The sequence below is a fragment of the Poecilia mexicana genome, unplaced genomic scaffold, assembly GCF_051168715.1.
Source record: "Poecilia mexicana isolate PSO_F unplaced genomic scaffold, ASM5116871v1 scaffold_2, whole genome shotgun sequence".
Classification (NCBI taxonomy): domain Eukaryota; kingdom Metazoa; phylum Chordata; class Actinopteri; order Cyprinodontiformes; family Poeciliidae; genus Poecilia; species Poecilia mexicana.
In genome coordinates, this window is record NW_028263371.1 from 25587342 (window position 1) to 25607423 (window position 20082).

A 20082-nucleotide genomic window follows, 5' to 3' on the forward strand; every position below is an offset into this window, starting at 1 on the left:
TCAGCATGTTTATTTGCTTGTTTTTAACAGATAACCTCCAAGATAAATAGCTTTAAAGGTTTCAAATTACGTTGGATTTAAGTTTTGTTTTTTAATCAGAAAAAGAAAACATTTTTATTGGAGCCGTAGCCTTTTTTGATATATATGTAGGCATATGGTAGAGGATCTGTGATGCTGTGTGAACCTTTCTCTTCTTTTCTAATTCTTATATTTCTAAAAAGATGGATCCCCCTTTATGTAAATGTCTGCATTTTTCTAACTATCCGCCCTTTGAGTGATAGCTCCAGAGAAGAATTACCCCGACCGCCACAGGGAGCTTTGCATCAGAGGTGCGGCCATGTTGTTTCTGTCTTCAGAAATCCCAGCAGTGCGTCTGGGGACTCGGTTATATGTTCTAACCTTCATCAGCGTCCCCTCTTCTGTGCAGGTAAGCGCCCTGTAGCTGCCCTGAGCATTGTTGTGTGGAAATGCTGCGTGAATACATTTTCAACTGAGGTGTAAAATTCTTACAGTGGCAGTTTTATGTAAAATTGACTCTTTTTTTAGCTTTAAATAATGTTATAATCATCAAACGCATACCTGGAGTGTTGTTTTGATTATTTCATGCACGTTTGAGAAATCATTTAATCCCCATGGCAACCATTAAGCTGTTCAAAACAACTGGGTGGACTTAGCCCCACCTTCCAGACACAGCTCCTCACCCACTGAGCTCCTGCAGACTAGCCAGCAGCAATTAGCAAACACCTGGTGGAACTGCGCATCTGTTGATCTCATTATGGGAGCTTTTATGAGTAAAAACATTAAAGGGTGGATATTGTCATGACCTCCTGAAGAGCAGGAGTTATTAAAGAGACAGAGGCCCAATTTCAAGGCATTTAAATATGACCTAAAACTTTTTTTTAAGTCAATTTTATAACAGCTGATGTTAACATAGTTACTTGATTGTGCTATAAAACGGCACTATGTTCATAATTCTGCCCCTTTAAAGCATTAAAAACAATACGTTTAAAGGAGCGGAGGAAAATTTGGTGCTTATAAAACATGTGGCCCACTAAGCACTCTGTAATCCATCGCCCACTCTGGACTATTTCTAGGTGATTCAGAGTGAGCGTTTGAGTGACAGGCTTTAATTAGAGGTACTCAACCAGTGCTTATTCCTGCATGGAGTTGCAAGTGTGAAGCCTTGACCAGCCCAACTGTTGGCCGACTGAAAGAACTTCCAAGGAGACTTTATCGTTCTAAAGTAAGTGTGAACAAAAAGCTTAAGTGCTTTAAACCTTGGATATATGTTGAGTGTAAAGAAAGTGCTATATAAAGGCTTTTTTCCCTCATTGTCTGCCACTAAAATACATTGAGGTTTGCGGTTGTAACTTGATAAAATATGGAAAAGTTTAACAGGTAGTTAATTTGAGATGGTTTTGCGGAATTTCAGAGGAATAGATTTGGTAATATGTCTAAAAAAAAGAGCCAGGTGTGGAGCAACCTGCTGTTAAGACAGCCGCCATATCCTGCTGAACTGCATCTGCTGGTACAATATTACAAAATAAAACAACTCTCACGAACTCCTCCTCAAGGCAAGTGGCTTCTATGCGCTCTTTATTTGGCCCCAGCTTGATTTCAAGCTTCCCAGCATTTTCTTCTTGTCTTAATTTTCTCTCCCCCGTGGCTCTGAACAGGGAAGCTCATAAAAAACTGGTTTTAATGCGAAGTTTAAGCTCCAGTCTTCGTGGGAACATTTTAGCGCAGTCGCTCTGACTTGATGCGCCCTTGAACGACGGTTGCAACGGCTGCTGTGCGCGCGCATAACGTCAGAGTTGGAGAAGCTTCGTCAGGTTCACGAGATTACTGGGGGAAGATAACGGATATCAGGCGGCAAGACCTTCAAAATAAAACAAAGCAATGAGACTGAAAAGCACAGGTTTTCCTTACGTGTGAAATTTGAAAATTTGAGCAACTATAAAACATTCGAGAAAATTCGGTTTGCATATTTCATTATGACCGTAATGTGTAGCACTGTTATGGTTAGCCTAGCTACATCATCAACACTTTAAACTGAGCCGGGTAAAGAAAGGTGCATTCAATTTCCTTTGGAAATTAGGAAGTCTTTTTCCAAAACCGTTTAAATTTTTAGTCATACTATTTACAGTAAACTGTATATTTCTAAAATATACAGTTTAAAAATACTGCATTTTTTGTAAATGCAGTATTCGTTTACCTTTGGACTAAACTGAAATTGTTTTCAAAACTTACACTTTTAATATTTTTAAGATTTAATAATTAATTATCAGCTAATCTTAGTTAATTAAAATCCATTTTACTCTTTAAAAACTTTTACTTTTAAATAATACACTAACTCTTTAAAGAGCAGGGACAAAGGGCTTTGGGGGTTTTTTTCTTTTAACTTTCATAGCTATAGTCAAATAATTTTAAGCTGAGTTTTATGCACATCATCTATGTTTGTCATAGCAGTAGGATTCTTGATTGTCATTTTGTTTGCCAATTCACTGTAACTAGTACTTCCTGAAGAAGACTATCAAAATATAAGGAAACTTGGAAAAGTAATTTTTCTTTTAAAGAAGAAGCACAGTTTAGATTTTTAAGTATGTGTGCATTTAAAAGATATAATTTGAAACATGGTGGCAGCATCTTGCTTTGGAAATCCCATAGTGCCTATAAAAAGTATTCACTACCATGTTTTACTTTCTTGCTGCTTTTACAAATAAATCATAATCAACAAAATTTTGGATTGAGGTCTGGTCCTGTTTTATTAAAAAATATAAAAAGTTATTAACCCTACATTAATGTTTATTAAATACGGTAGGGCCAAAGTCAATAATAAAAAAGAAAAATAAATGAATGTTTATATTTTTTGCTCAAGGAACATAATAACTATCAAGAATCAAGACAAGAATATATATACAATATACGATAAAATAAAATGACCCCAAATGTAACCCCAAAACAGAAAAAAACAAACAGCAACTTGCGAAATCTTATTGTGAAATTTACAACCGGAAGTAAGGCTACGTGTCGTGGCCAAGTTGACGCAGGATGCTGCAAACACACACCGTCTCTTGGCGGACATGGCGGCAACTTGATGAAGACGGCGAGGGCTTGAAAAAGAAAAAAAGACGTCTGTAGCAGGCTGTAGCTAGGCCCCATCGCGCTGACACAAAAAGGCAACAGTCCTTCGCCATGTTGGAAGACGATAGCGCCCTTGTCCGCGCACGACCGAGGCCGGGGAAAACGTAAGCGCGTCAGTGAGTGTTTCTAAAAGCGGAGTCGCGGCTACGCAGAGGAGCGGAGCGGCGCCGCGCGGCAGCTCGGGGCGGACGGGAGGACAGCCATGGAGGATGCGGCCCGCGGTCGTAGGAGTCTGATTTCCCACCCGGCCCACGCTCCTTTGGATGGGAATTTCCGCTGAGCGCGACGGAAAGCCGGGACAACCCACTAGCCGACTCTTAAGGGGAGGAAAACGCGATCGGCTCCCGACGTCCATGACTGTTGCGGCAGAGGAGCCCCCACGGTGGAGTCGGCCGGTTCCCAAAATATGACCAGGGGTGCTGGGACGTGTTGGCAGCAAGAAGACGACGACGGCTTCCAAATCTGGCTCGAGCCCCCTCGCGACCACCAAAAGCCATTCACCGACTCTGAGAGGGCGCAGAGATGGCGACTGTCCTTGGCATCTCTCCTGTTCCTCACCGTCCTCCTCTCTGATCGCCTGTGGTTCTGCGCCGAGGCCAGGTTGGCCCGAACCCCGGACAAGTTCGCGTCCTCCCACCTCCGCTCCCCCCACACCCACTCGGTGCACATCAGCCTCACAGAGAACCCCCACGCTATTTTTCTAGGAAACTCCACCAAACATCTGTGTCGCCTCGAAACTCGCCACCGGGACAGTTCGTCCGGCAACTGCTTCGCCTTCGCGGATGCGGACGACCTGTGCCGCGGCCTCTCCGACAAGCAGGGCCCGCGGGTCGCTAACATGAGCGACTTGTACCTGTCCTTTTGTAACTCCTACTCCCTGCTGGACCTGTTCGACGGCTCGGCGAGCCCGGACAACCTGAACTGCAGCGTCCGGGCGCTGGAGGACGGCGACGCGACGCGATGCGGCGAGTGCGTCCAGGCGTACCAGCGCTACGACCAGCACGCCCAGGAGAAATACGAGGACTTTGAGCTCCTGACGGAGAAATACGAGCCGGGGGCTTATTCGGTGAGGACATGCATGGAGCAGTGCAAGGTAGGTGGAGGGGAGGGGATGGAGGAGGAGGGGGTGATGTGGTGGCCATCTGTTGATTTGGGCCCGGATAGATGCCAGTTTTGGTTCTCCTGCTCCTGTCGCCATGGAGACGGGTGTCAGATCCAAGGAGACTCCCAGTCTCATTCATCTCCTCATTGTATTTAGTGCAGATGGAGGCCCCGCTAGTGAATCCCTTATTTTTTATTTTATTTTTAGCGCATAATCTGCAATCGGCCTCAACCTATACAATAAGGCTGATAGCTTCTGCAAACATCCTCTGAGCCCTGTGTGTGTGTGTGTGTGTGTGTGTGTGTGTGTGTGTGTGTGTGTGTGTGTGTGTGTGTGTGTGTGTGCGTGTGTGTGTGTGTGTGTGCGTGTGTGTGTGTGTGTGTGTGTGTGTGTGTGTGTGTGTGTGTGTGTGTGTGTGTGTGTGTGTGTGTGCGTGTGTGTGTGTGTGTGTGTGTGTGTTGTCGCAGTCCGACAGGTGTTCACCGTGGCCGCCCTACTCCACATCGAGTGCAGTTTCATTAAAGTCAAGAGGTGGTTTCCCTGCCTAATGTGCCGGAAGTCCTTTTTTTTTATGTGTGTTTGCACATCAGCAGGCCGCTCGTCTCTTCTGGGTTTGTTTGATTTGCCTGCAGCTCAGTTCAGCACCGCGGACAGCGCCGAGCTGTTTCTTCTTCTTCTTTTCCTTCTTCTTCTTCTGCTGAATGGCGCTACCCCGGCTCCATTCACAGAAGCCCTGGCCAATCCCAGATGGCCTCCATTCACCCAACTAGTAACAGACTCACATTGCATTGGCGGAAAAACTAAAGAAACCCCCCAAAAAAACTACCAGATTATCTGCCTTTATTTTTATACTGTTTAGTTTTTCGCATCTTTAGGATATAATGCTCTGCAAAAAGTATTCCTATCCATTAAAATAAGACATTTTAGCATATTGTAACTCTAATATTTCATTTATTTAATTGGGATTTTATGAATTAGACCAACGCAAAGTAGTGGATAATTGTAAAGTGGAAAGGAAATGACACGTGCAGATTGGATGGAAAGAATCAGTTTTTAAGTCTTGGCACAGATACCCCCTTGCAATTCATCTGGACTTTGACTAGACCATCATACTCTATTTACATGTTTGTTTTTAGAGGATGAGTTTCTTCTTTCCGTCATAATCTCTGTTTTCCTGAGCTTGATTTCATGTTTTCATCCTCCAACAGCCTCGGATCCGTTCTCAAGGCGCTCACCCCCTTGGCATTTGTAGGGAAAACAATCATTTAGTCATGCTGCTAATTTCCTTAACAGTGACCATTATCCTTCACCTTTGTTGATTATAGGTTTTCTCTGGGCCTTTTATGTGTTACAGAAAGAGCAGCATGACTCAAACGATAATGTGGCGCTCTGGTGGAGTTAATGGCTACCTGCCTTGGAGAGGGTGAGCGGTTTAAGTTGACGGATTCGTGCGTTTTCCCTGTGAGATCAGAACCCCCTCGACCCTCCGACCCCCCCACCTGCCGAGCTGCAAAGTGTGAGAACATTAAAGAAACGGATCCGCGCCGTATTGTCTCGCTCACAGGAAGCGCTTGCCAGGGAGACGATCCCTGACATTTTTGAGTCGTTTCGTTAAACGGGAGCATCTCCGGCAGTCCGCAGGTGGTGCTTTGATTCCTCTAGCCTCAGGTGAAGCATCACACAGCGAACACGGCCGGCGTTTGCGGCTCCTCGCAATGGGATCCTCCATCATCTGACTCTCTGGAAGCCCCCCATTCACTCATTCACTCATTCATGCTGACAGAACATTGGAACAAGCAGAAGTAGGTAACGACTCACAGCGTCAGAAAACAATGAAGCTTCTGACGTTAACAAAGCCGGCCACCATTGAGGCTTTTTGAAAAAGAAACATTATTTTTGCGATTTCCCAAACAGATAAAACAGATGTAATATTTCAGACATTAAATTCTGATTAAAGCACTCTTACACCATGAACTTTTGCACTTTTACGGTCATAAAGTCAGATTTTTACCTGAAAAAGTCTGAAAAGTATGCCCTGCATTTGTAATAAATACGTTTTATTAAGGTACTTCTAAATAAAAGTCACTTTATCATTTAAAATAACCTCCATTCAAACTATTCAGGGTCAAGTTTTGCTTTAACATTGATTGTAAATCAATACTTGCTGAAGTATTTTGTTTGGTTGTTCTTAAATTATGAAGAATACGGTTTTTGGTGTCTGTTAAAAATTAAAAAGACTTTTAAAGTTGTCGATGTAAGTTTAGTTCACGTTTATACTCGATTAATCTCCATATTATCTTCTGAATAAAGATAATAATCTTTAGAACCGAATCATGTAGTCGGATCATGAAACATGAATTATTTCCACAGAAAATATGAAAAAGTTTATTCAGTCGAAAATGTTGAAAATAGGCATTATAGAATATTATAATGTATATTATATAATATTATGTATATTATATACATAAATATACATAAACATATGTTTATGTATATTTATGTTCATTATTGCCCATGTTTCTTTGTTTTAAAATAAGTTATTGTGGAAAAAGAGAGAAAATTAGGAGAGGAAATAGAGATACCCTCTTCAAAATAAGAGCATGACGTTTAACTACTAAAGCACAGATGTCAAACTTTATTCAGCTGAAAGCTTACAGAACAGTTAAGTAATTTATCTGCAAAAATTAAGCTAAGTCTGCTAAATGTTTTCAAAGCTAGCAAAAACGCTGTTGGCGCATTAGTGAAAGTTTACCCACCATTTCAAATTACACATCTTGTTTTTTTAATTAAATAAATGAAGCCATATGGAAAAATTGTGTGTGGAAAAACTTTATTTGGTTGCAAATTTTAATTTAAGCCACTAGATGTCACTATATCATACAAATACCCAATTAATATTTAGTTTTTAGCCAAAATATAAAGTACATTTTAAAGGCAGGGGCTGCTTATATTTTGCATTTTGACTTATTTTGCTGTTGTCCAGGTAGTTTATATTGAAAAACATGAAGTAATTTTAAATTTTTTTGTAGAAAACAGACCTCAGGAAGTTGTATAATTGTCTGCGGCTACAGAAAATCCTCCAGCTGTCTCTTGGCTACCCCCACAGAGTAGCCAGGCGCAGTTTCTGTCAAAATGTCTACGTAGGATGGGAAAATTGCAGTTCACTCAACAGTCTGCCTTGTTTGTTGTAATTACTGTAATAATAATGATCTGAAATGATGCAAAAAAAGTCACCTTTTTAATCAAATAAAACCTACTTGTCCCCGGGAAAGACCCCCCAGCTGCCCTGAAAGCCCATGTCTTCATTTCGGATCTCTCCAGGAGGAAAATGTCTCGGCGCCCGCCCAACATTATCTCTGCACGAGACCAAAATATCCGCACTTTTTCCTAACTCATAATTATTTGACAAGAATAATGAACTGGCAGTACATCTGTCTGCACCCCGGATCCTCCCTGGTACTTTTACTCATTTGTGGATTTCAAAGGCACCTGCATGACTAAGTAGTCACAGAGTCGGAGGAACTCAGCGGCTTTTATCTGCCTGCTTCTCCTGAAACCTCTTTTTTTTTTTTTTTTTCCCTCCCCTGCATGTTCCTGCTACTTCTGACCCCGCTTTCACTGCATCAGTACTCCAATCCCTTGCTCCGCACACTCTTGATATCAAACTGAAACACTGATCTTAGCCAGCGATGCGCTTAAGTGAGAAGGAGGACATAAGCCGCAGCGTCCTACGGCTCTAGATCCTTGTCAACCACACACATCGGCATTGATCTCAGCTCTTTACTGAGGGATGGGCAGTGGCGATACCAGGAAGTTGATCTCTATTGATTCACACTGAGCACTCTGTGTTTTCTCGTCCTTTACTTGATAGTAGGCAGCTCCTGCGACCCAAATAGGGCGAGTGGCTGAGCGGCGATGTCTCTATCCGAGCCTGTCTGACTGTACCACATGACCTGTTTACAGATTTTTGCTGATCTCTTCCACGGTCTTGAGATTTTATGGGTTTTGTTACAACCAGAAACTGCAATTTTAGTCTTTGTAGTATCTTGCGTGACCCTTAACCTCCTGTCCCCATGGTGATACAGTGACGGTAGCGTCATGAAAAAAATTTATTCCTACAAACTATAGAGGAACCAAGTGGCTTTAAAAGTTGCCTTAATAGTAAATACATTCCAAATGTGAATATTACTATTTTTCACATCAGTGCTTGTTGAACAGTGAATATCAGGAGGTAATTAACACAGGTTTTTATGCTGTTTTATAGCTAATCTTATTCTTTATGGAGTTTTATATCACTAATGTCCCACTCTGGGTAGAATATTACCAATAAACAGTAATATTCAGTAATATAATTAGTAATTACCCCCAATTACCAACCTCCTGCTGTCATATCCAGGTACATTATTTCTACTTTGAGTGTTTTCACATCTTTAATGTCTGATATGTTTGGCCTGGCTCTGTGTTGTTGTGGTATTGAGCCCTGAATGCTTTCACCAGTGTCTGGCCTCAGTTGGCCAGCATTAAACATTTACAAGCTGGGGGACATAATGGAGCATTAAGCAGCCAGAGAGACACCTAGTTTTGCTAAAAGGAGAGCAAGTATTTCATTTACATTCATCAGAAACCTCAGAGGAATACTAATGCGGTTTGGTTGGAAACCGATGATTACCTTTGTAAACCTTTAGGGACTGTGTTTATAAAATGATCTGCTGCCAAACTGTTGGGGTATCTCTGAAATCTTCTCGTTCGGTGATGGTTCAGGAGTTGCTCTGCGTTGCCTCAGTTGTGCTGGCTGTGATTCTGGATCTGGCCGGTTGACGTTTGCTTTGTGTTGCACCGATTTTTGCCTGTACACATCAAACCGACTGTGAGAAAGGAAGGGGATTGCATACAGGAGCTGCTGCTGCTGCTTTGATTTGCTCTCACTCACCCCACGGTACCTCCCACTTGACAAGACGCAGGCGAAGAAGTTACACACAAATGTATCATTTATGTGGCTTACTGAAGGATTCACACTTTTGTAAATTTTGTCTTGGTGCAACCACAAACTTTAACGTCGTCCCTTTGAAACCGAGCCTGCTAAGCCTTCAGTGCGTCGGTGACTGACAGACTGTTGCAGCTCAGTGCACTCCCTGCCTGCCTGGGTGTTTACGAGAACCCACAGCGGTGCGCTCACGTGGGTTTTCCGCCATTGTGGCTTCCTGCGGCGGTTGTGGATGCTGACCTTGGAGGGGGATTTGTCCCCGCGCAATGCCTGTCCCACTCCGGGACAGCCACATTTATGAATGGGCCGAGCCCTGAGCTGAATGCTAATGAGGATGGGAGAGAGGAGACAGCGGAAAGCTTCACAGCTGTGAGCTGCTGCTGTCCACCGGGGAGCGGTTCAGATCCACCTGAAGCAAAACAAAAAATACATACAAAGGTTAATGTAGATACTTGTCGATCTGACTCCTTTCACCTGTGTGGCGTTTTAGTTACAGATGAGTCGTCTATTTGATAATGTTGTCAATGAAGGCTAGCAGTAATCGCTGTTGATAGGAACATGATTGGTTCTGCTTAAGTTTAAACTAAATTTCCTACAGCACAATTTAGATTAGTTAAAAGATTTTTAGCAACATCTCCCATAATGTTAGCATTAGAAAACACTTTGACTACCACCAAGGAAAATCAGTTTTCTGTAAGTTAAATAAATCTAATGCACCATTTTTATTTAAGCTCCAGCTAGCTAGCTGTGTTTGTTTTGCCATGAAGTTGCTGCAGACATTCAAATGGATTCAGTAGCCTCTTATGTAGCACTGAGCCGGATTTGCATCAGCATCTGGACTCTGCATTAGCATTGCCGTTATATTGTGAGTAGCATTTTCTGCTAGATATTCTTTTAATTTAGCTTTGACTGTATTTATGGATGTAGGGAGTTGTGAGCTCTGCTACCTAAAAAGTGAGCTGCCTCATCCTTAAAGCACTAATGATAAACATTAGTTTTGCTAACGCTACATTGATATAGCAACATGGTATTTAATGGAAGCTAATGCTGAAGTAATTCTACACCAATGCATTCTGGGTACAAAGTAAATATCATGAGTGGAAGAAATGAAACTGCTGTGTAAACAGTCTTCACCCACTTCGAAAATAAGAGCAGGAGCGTAAACGTGCAACTATTTCATAAGTAATCCTTCAACACAGATGTCAAACTTTATTCAGCTGAAAGTTTACAAATTGACCAAATAAATTAACGCTTTAGAATTTATCTGGAAAAATGTAAATATGTTTTTATAGTTAGCAAAAACGCTAATGTGCTAACCGAAACATTGGGGTTTCTTCCGAGCCTGCCCTGTGTTTACCTCCATCCATTTTCCCATCTACACTAAACTCCTTCACATTCCAAACATCACCACAGCATGATCCTGCCACTACCGTGTTTCATTGCTTCATCTGTTGGCTTTGTCTTCTTCATTTTGTTCACTAATTATGTGACTTTTTTTTAAGCATTTGGTTGACCTGGATTTCATTTAAGCACATTAGTCAAGTTACCAAACACACACTTCACACTTTTCAGATTTTTTTGGTTAAAAAATAACGTATTGTTTTTTTACAACTTTACAAATCTACGCTACTTTGAGTTGATTTATCACATCAATCTAATAAATACATAGAAGTTTTTCATTGTAACTGATAAAATTATGTTTTTGTCAAAATGGGAACAATACTGTTATTCAGATGTAAACTTTTTGCTAATACTTCAGTTTTTTATTGAAAATATCACTGTAGTTATTCACATGTAGTCCAGTTTTTCTCTGGTGAAAAATAATCATATTAGCTGCGTCAGGAAATTATTTTTGCAGAGAAAGTATATGTGTTAAATTTATGTGTTTGTCTTTTCTGGATGTTTTAAAGAGGGAGTGGCTAAGCTGCATCAAGTGATGTCATGTCCTCTGTCGACCAATCAGGGCTTGGCGCTCGATTCAGATCTGCTGGCAACATTTAAATTTGATTAAAAACGAAAGGTCCTGACTGGGTAGATAACCCGTTTTAAGAAGACACTTTTTCATAACCGAATATTAAATAAATAAATGTAGATCCCCATCATGTACCTTTGCTTTCTTTGAATTACTGTATGTTGTCCTGAAGAAAACACGGACAGATGTGTCTTAGTGACTAATTCTTTCAAAAATCCTCCCCGGAGATGGCTCGCATTTAGCTGCCAAGCTGTTCTCCTGTTCAGGCAATAATGGAACATGCAGAATTTAATTATAGTCAAAACATTCATTAGCTTGCCTTCATAAACTGTGAGAAAATGAAGATGTTTCAAGCAGGATGTTCTTTTCCCATGAAAAGGATCAGACTAATGCCTTCATTCATTTAGTGCGTGACATCAATTAGTGTGACGGTGCTATTGTCTGCGTACATATTTAAGTGGATTGTTTTTGCTGGGGCAGATATGAGGCTGAAAGCGCAGCCCTGTTGCTTTGTGTTAATGTTATTTCATTACACAGCAGAGTTTGGCTAATAAAACGTGTATTAGACGCAGGGTGGGGATGTTTGTAGAGCGTCGGGGGTTTGTTGGTTACTCTTGCGTGATTATGACCTGTATTTCCTATTAATTTGACCGTATAGACCTGTCTCTATCCAGGCCTGGTGTATGTATATTCAGATTGTCTGCTAAGCTCCATTATAATGATTGAGGCTGATGTTGTCTTGTTAGAGGAATTGCCAACCACAGAATATTATTTTTTTTGACTTTATGTATCTCTTTAAAATCTCAGTTATTAAGTGTAATCAAAATGTAGTGTATAATTGGAAGGAAAAGCAACAAATTCTCCAAATTTGGAAATTTAGTACTACTTTTCAACTAACCACAAACAGAGTAACTATTCTGCTAATCTAAAATCAAATCAAATCAAATTTTATTTGTATAGCACATTTCAGCAGCAAGGCATTTCAAAGTGCTTTACATAAGTTTAAACAGTGAGAAAGAAAAATAAAAAGAAAGTAATAAAAAGATAAAAAGAAAAGATAAAATCACTCTGTTGGACTTCCTGTCCATTCAAGTTATATGATCTACGCAGACCTTCCATTTCTTAACACGGGTATTAGCCAGGCCCCGCAGCCTAACAGGACAAGGCCTCCAGCCTTGCAGCACCAGGCTCCGTCCGCCTGTTTTGCGAAAATTTTGCGCTAGGACTTTCGCTGTCCTACGCGGATTTTGTGCATTAATTGGTTACCTGTTAGAGTCTAGAATTTACAGGGTTTTATATACGCGCAATGACCCCCAGTCACTCGCAAATACATTGAAGGCATCAATTGCCATAAGCAACTGTAAACAGGTGGGTTTTAAGTTGAGATTTAAAGGCACCCAGTGTTTCAGCTGTTTTACAGTTTTCTGGAAGTTTGTTCCAAATCCGTGGCGCATAAAAGAAGCTTAGATTAGGAAGTAACTAGCTTGTGCAGCTAGTCTAGTGTTAAAAACTTAAGAAGAGTGACAGGTGGCACCTGTGTAGTTTGTGTTTTGGCTTCTTTTAATGAGGGAATTGTTTAGTAGCTTCCTTTCAGCTAGCTGACCAGGAGTGTGGAGCATCAGGTGAGGCAGGGGGAGAGTTGTGGAAACATATTTGCAATAAAAAATTGTTTTTTGACATTCTATTGAAAAATGTATTAGAGATAATTTATATACCAAAGCTGCTCAATAATCAAAGGATTTGATGTATTGGTGTTCCGTCTGAGTCTTTTTATAATTGTTGACAACCGTTTTGCAGGTTTTTATTGGTATTTTGATGATCTCTCTGTGGAGTTGAACTCCAAGTCTTTGTGGCTGAAAGGCCTCCTTACAATCACCAGATTCTCTCAAAATGTTAATATTAGTTTCAGTTCAAATGAACAAATTAAAAAGATTAATTGATCCAAAATCTACCGGGGGTATGAATAAATTATTCACAAAGCCAAGCTATTTCTTGTAACAAAGCCAAGAAAAGTCTTCTAGATTGGCTATTTCAAGAAGAAATAAAAAAGACTCAGAAAGGTTGCAAAGGTTCTTTATTCAAATGTGACCTAAAGATCCAACATGGCCGCCCTGCATGTAAAAACTAAGAAATAGCAACAATACAGTAGTTTCTTAGCTCTGCTCTTAAGTTTTTGAAATCCTAGTGTTTAATCTTTATTGCTCATGTTATTGATTTGAACATGAATCTTGTGTTTGGGTCTCAAGCTACCAAACAACACAGTTACCATTGTAGCTCTGTATTGTTTTCCATATGGTACATTTGCTTGGCCAACTATTGTGTTCTGAGGCAGCTTTTTAGACAGAGTATCTGCTGATAAGTCTTGACATCATTGGTTAAAAATGCAACAGTAACAACTTTACTGCTGAAAACAGGAAACTGACGCAGAGCATTAGCAACTTCCCGAGCCATAACGTTGCAGACGAAACGCGTAACGATCTGGCTGAGAGTTATCTTCCATTTAGCAAGTATGGATTGAATGTCACCCCATTAACAGAGCCACCAACGGTCCTTACGATCCTCCTGCTCGACCTCCTCTTCAGAACCTCTCCTGGTCGGATCCGCAAAGTGGCCACCTGAGCTGAGAGCTGCTGTACAGCCTGTCGAGACCCTTCTCCCAACTCTTCAGTGGCGTTCAGATTAGAATAGCAGTTGCAGCAATTTGAAGCTTCTTCTCATTTCCCATTTGGTTGCATCAGCTTTCGTGCTCAACTGCAAATATTTTGTCTACCAGATTTTTAAAGGAAGTAGTTTGTCCAGAAGTTAAATGATTGATTGTGTTGCGCAACAGTTGGTTTGGTTTAACAATTTGGGAACCAGATGACTATCAGGAAATAGTTTTCAGTCTGATAAGGCTTAGTTATTAAATAGATGAAGGATTTAAGTTCAGTACTAACATATTCGCACTGCATTTGAATATACCGGTGGAATAATATCAGATAAGATGAGTTTATTAGCAAAAACATTAATTATTTCAGTTAAAATAGTAACTCAACTAAACTAGGAAATGAAAGAATAATGAACCTAACCTGCTGAAAGTAAAGCAGGTTGAAGAATAAAAACAACCATTAAAAATGGTGAAATTATGTCACATTTCAATATAAACTGCAATGAGAAACCAAACTGGGAATCTGAAAATGAACCAAAATAGCCTTAAGCTAACAAAGATTAGCTTACATCACACAGTAACACAGCATAAATATAATATAAATTGTTTGGGAGCGTCATTTGTGTGCTACAGCAGCGACATGAAGCTCTTCAGCCAAATCAATAAAAGTCATCTTAGCTTAGCATTAGCTGCTACGATAACGAATGTCGTTTAGCACATTTTATGGACAATTCTATGTAGTTTAATGTGAAAAGAGGAAAGGAAAAACTCGGATAAAACATACTGAGCTCACATAAAATGACTTTACTTATCATTAACCTTATAAAACAAATGTTTACACCACAAGCCTGCTGATGACATGGCCTGTTTGCACTCAAGCAATTTATAAATCCTGCAATACACAGTGCAAACTAAATGTTTTAATACCCACCTGTCATGGTACATTGAGCAATCTGATGTAAAGTTGTATACGTTGGTTAAAGGATTGTATAAGTACTTCATTCTGGGATTAATCGTGTTTCTTTGTGGCTGGGTCCAACAGTTTTAAAGAAAAGGGGTCCAAACATTTATGATCCCCAGAGGGAGAACTCTGGATAAAAGTTTTCTAATCCACATCATTACATGCTCAATGATACCCGATATGAATTATGAATGAATCTTATTTCCTTCCACTGAGCCAGCATGTTAGAGCTTCATCATTTTTATTACGGAAGTCTTTAATTTTTTAACATAATCGTTCTATACATTTTTTGCACCATCAGGGACTAGGATTATTCTCATATGAAGTGGAAAAGGAGCTCTGCATCAATTTCAAAAGTTTTTACAAACAACTTATTTTTGTCATAGAATATCAGTAAAAAAAAATACATTTAACTGTATATTTTGTTTACTTATAACTTTATTTCTCTTAGATTATTCCTTTTGGTTTGTAGACTGAAAAACACAAAATATTACAAAGTATTTTTGGTCTAATTTGTAGTGTAAATATCTTATTTCACTTTAAATAGACAAAACTAACTTACAAATAACTTTTCAGCAAGAAATAGAAGCTGAAATTTTAGTAGAACAAGACATTTTAACTTATATTTCATTATTTCACTTTTAACTTGTACTTTTTCATCAATATTAAGGAATTATTTACTTAAAACGAGCTCGAGTTACTTAAAACGAGTTACTTGTAAGTTAGTTTACTTGAATTAAGATGGAACCAAGATATTTGCACTAGAAACTGGACCAAAAATACTTGGTTTTCTCTGCATTTGAGTTTTTTCAAACATATTTTCTGATTTTCTGCCTGATTTACATGATCTTATTTACAAAAGTTATGATTGCTAAAATTATTTCTTTACGCTAAAATGCCAGAGTAATGACAGTGGAAACCTTGTTAATTTGTTTTTATTAAACTCGTGACGTTTATATGCAGTAATATTAGGCTTTTAAACAAATTGGTCCACAATTTGAAGATCTTGTGTCTTCATAAACTTTTTATTTCAAGAAATCTGAGCAAAATGGAGGCACAACACCTCAAATGTACGGTTTCCTTGCGTGACATCATGAGAAAAAACATCAGGAAGACAACTGTAGATCTCTATGTCTCTATAGAGCTGATTAATCCTTGAATGCAGTTCACCACAGAAATGTCCAGTCATCATCATAAGCTTTATGTCTCAGAGATAAACCTGTTTTCTTCCTTTTTATGCATCTCGGCCTCAGCAGAAAAGCAAAAGACCTCGCTGAAGAAAACTCAGAGTTGAGCCTGGTTCACTTCCAGACATTTATCTGTCCATCTTCACCGCAGAGCAACGTCTCAGGTTGGCCGGTTTGGTGGATGAGTTCATGCTGGGAGTCGCTATCGGTAGGGAAACCACTGTGACCTCTCCAGCGCTCTCCCTGAGCTCTAATCCAGCTGCCAACCCTCTAAACCTGCAGACTTGAGGCTCTGCTTCAGAGCCCGGTTCAACCTGGGTGTCATAAGCTGATTTCTAATGCATGTGTTTGGTTTTATTTATCATAGACTGATTCAGACCTATCATATTTTTTTATTTTTTTTTAAATTGAGCCAATTTATTGTGACGCAGAAGCAGGTAGACGGCAAATCCTCCCATGCACATTCATGATCATGTTTTCTCAGAATGCGTCTGCGAAACATGCTTCAGGGAAATGAAGCCGCTTATCCCAAACTTACCGTATTCTCATATGAAAGTCAAACGTCTCCAGACCCCAATAACACCGTGTTCTCTGAGGTTCAAGCTTTCTCAGAGCCTATCAATATAATTGATGGATGGTTAGTCATGCTGTTTACTGACTGGGTCATTTTAAAACATCTCTTTATTCTGTACAGTAAAGTCCAGATATGTCCGTATGCCTCATAGGATTAATTTAAATATATTTTTTATTCCACCATGATGTTTCTGAAATGGGCATCTCCGAAAGATAACAAAACTGAAATTGTAGAGCAGATATTTGAGCTTTTAAGATGCTAATCATGTGCTTCTTGTCTTGTACACAAGAGTGATTGACAGCTCTAAGGCCCTCCTCTGATTGGTTGTTTCTAATTTGGTATATTGCTTTTCTGCAGATGGCAGTAGAACCACAGGGAGGAGGCAGAGCAGTTGGATATTATCCTGTCATGTCAGGACATGGGGACACTTTTAATAAATATGTTAAAGATAAACATCCTGTCGCTTTAATTATTAATGGAAAGATATTTATTGGCATTGCAGCAATGAAACCGTTTATGTAATTTTAATGGTTTATCTTTGGTGAAGTGGAAGGCCTCCTTGCCTTTGTGCAGTTTGACATTTCGAAAATAAATTTGCTGAATGAAAACACAAATTTTGAAAAAAGCCTCAATGGAAATACATTTTTTCGCATCACATGAGTGACATTATTAACAACCAGCTGTTGCCACTGATGGAAACCACAAAGAAGAAAACAACAGGAAGTAGTTGGTGGATGATGGAGCAGTACGTTTTGTTTTTTTAATGAACAAACTTATTCTCGTGTGATTTTAACGGCGTTTCTTATCTAATTGAAACACCGCAATTGCGAAATTGTGTTTATTTATTTTTTTCAACATTAGCGGAATATTAACACAGTTTTGCGCACATTTGCAGTGGAAACGCAGCTAATATGATGTCGGTGAAGCTAAAGGATTGCTTTAAACCTAAAATCTAACAATTGTTTTGGACTTTGCTGTAGTTGGGGCAGTTTTTCTGTCTCATCGTCAAGTTTTTGGCAGGTTTTCTATTTAGATCCATTCCTCTTCTCATAATTTCTGGCCGGTTTTTATGCTCATGTTCACTGCAGGAATGGTGTGTTCAAGGGCCTGTGCAGTGTTGGTTTTCCTCCTTCACCTTCCTCCTGCCACTCTCCCATGAAGCCAGATTAATGACCTGCGTGACTAATAGTTGCCTCGTCGACAGACTTTCCTGTCTCTCGACTTTCCGGAGCACATTCCAGCTCCTCCACATCAACCCCTGTTGACCCTGTTAAACCGAGGAGATGGACGGACGAAGACGCAGCAAATCCGCCAACACGGGTTGCTCTGAAATTGCACACCGTTTAATTCGATGGGGCCGCTCTGTCTCGGAGTCATTTTCCAGAGCACCTGTATACAGTGTGTTACATCAGCAGGGAATTGGATGGGAATGAGTGCGGACATCAGCACGGGGGAAGGCAGACACTGTTTGCCTTTCCTGCCGGATTATCCGGCGGTTGCGTCAGCGGCTTGAGGCGGACTCTCGGAGCGAGCTGGAAGAGCATCAAAGTCCTGCGTCAACAGCATTTTGTCAGGGTCAATTGTGTCTCTTTTTTGTTGTGAACACATGAAAATGCTCCCACGTTTCTGGGCATTGTTGTGGCAAAACACATTAGGCCGTATGTGCCAAACTCAAGGCCCGGGGGCCAAATTTGGTGCGTCGTAGCTCTTTATGTGGTCCTCTGGACTCCAGAGGGACACATAAGTAGAACCCTCAAGATAACAGCTGTGTGTTAAAATCAAATCAGTTTTGTCCAGTTCCTCCAGTCCTTTGTGGAAATTCACTCACAAATCAACAGATCCCCACATTTTCTCTGGAGATTTTTGCAAAATTTCTGCAAAAAAAAAAAAAAAAAGGTCCAAAATATTGGGTTTAAGTGATGCTAACTCCCACCTGCAGGTGGCAGTATGTCTCACTTCTACTACACTGTAGAAGTCTTACTTGATGTCAAGTTGTCGTCCGAGCAACAAAAAGTCACATTTATAAATGTCATTCTCTGTCGAGCCAATGGGTCATAATCGACTAACAGTATTTAAAGTTAAACAAATAAGGTGGTTTCTCATTAACTTTAGCCAACCTTACCTTAATGTTAATATCTCAAAATTCCTTATAGGTTTTTCTGAATTTGCCCCTCAAAATCAGTGATTCTGATTGATTCTGGTCACAAAATCCCAAAGGAACGGATAGTTATTACTGTTTTATTAGTTTATTAAGGGGTTTTATCAACACATTCTGGAACAACCAGCACATTCCTGATCCAGTGGATGAGGCGACCCCTTTTGTTTCCCCGCTGTGAGGCTTTTCCACTCTGTACTTTACGGAGCCGTGGAAAAAGAAAAATAAATAAAACGACGGGCCCCATCATCACACAAAGAAACGTGGCTGAAAATAGCCCAGGTAGTGCGAGAGCCGCTTCCTGCTCAACCAGAGCTGTGATTTGTGCGAGTGGTAATGATCTGTGTCATTCAGCTTCTAACTGGGATCTCACTCTGCAGCTGACTCACATGCTTTTTATAGCCGCCGCCGTTGCCGTCTCTTGTCATTCCACTTTATAGCCGCCGCGTGAGTGAGCGAGTGTGTGTGTGTGTGTGTGTGTGTGTGTGTGTGTGTGTGTGCTTGGAGAGACCGTCCTGCTGGGAACGAAACGGAGTGTTGATACTTCACAGCAGGTTCAGTTAAAGTTTTTACAAACTGTCGGAGCTCAAGCCAACACGCTTGGCTCACTTGGCGCTTGATTTGCGAGGTATACGCCATTATAATAACAAATGCGTGCACTTTATTAACTTTGTCACCTCTTTTGCAAGTTTTTTGCTATAATTAAAGCTCGTGGAGGCAGGTGGAGCATGAGAATGTTCTGTTTGCTGCTTACGATGGTGAGGAAATGATTATAGCTGAACTTCTTAACCTTTTCTAGCCGTCAGTCGGTGGAGGTTAAATGTTTATCAGAATAACAGAAAGCTGAACAGGCAGAAATTATCCAGATGTGCAACACTGGTAGAGACATGCTCAATTAATCGTTTACTTGTATAATAAATTTAAATTATCTTAAAATGTTTTTCAGAAGGCAATTTTATTTAGAGAGAGTTCATAATCCATTTTATTATGGTTTCAGTTCTAAGTAGTTTTTCTTTCTATTTTGTTTCCTGTTTTGGGGCATTTGAAATGTCTTTCTTTCCCAGTGTTAAGTGATTTTTACTAAATTAAAGTTTAATCTTTGAGAGACCAAACGTGACAATATTGGCATATTGTCATGTGCCAATATCACTTAAAAATGGTCTCATAACAACAATATTATCATTTCTGGGACAATTTATCATCCAGCAAAATCAGGCTTTGTGACAGACACTTAAAATGATCAGTTTTCTGATTTTACTTTTTTTATAGATATATGTTTGAGTAAAATGAACCTTGTTCTTTTACTCTATCAACTACTGACAACATGCCACTGAAATCCCAAGCAAAAATTTAGTA

The 20082-nt window shown here is 40.1% G+C and overlaps 1 pseudogene; it reads left to right on the forward strand.

Annotated features, from left to right (window-relative positions):
- Positions 1-2383: 2383 nt before the first annotated feature.
- Positions 2384-5053, forward strand: LOC148160734 (NALCN channel auxiliary factor 1 pseudogene; annotated as a pseudogene).
- Positions 5054-20082: the final 15029 nt, after the last annotated feature.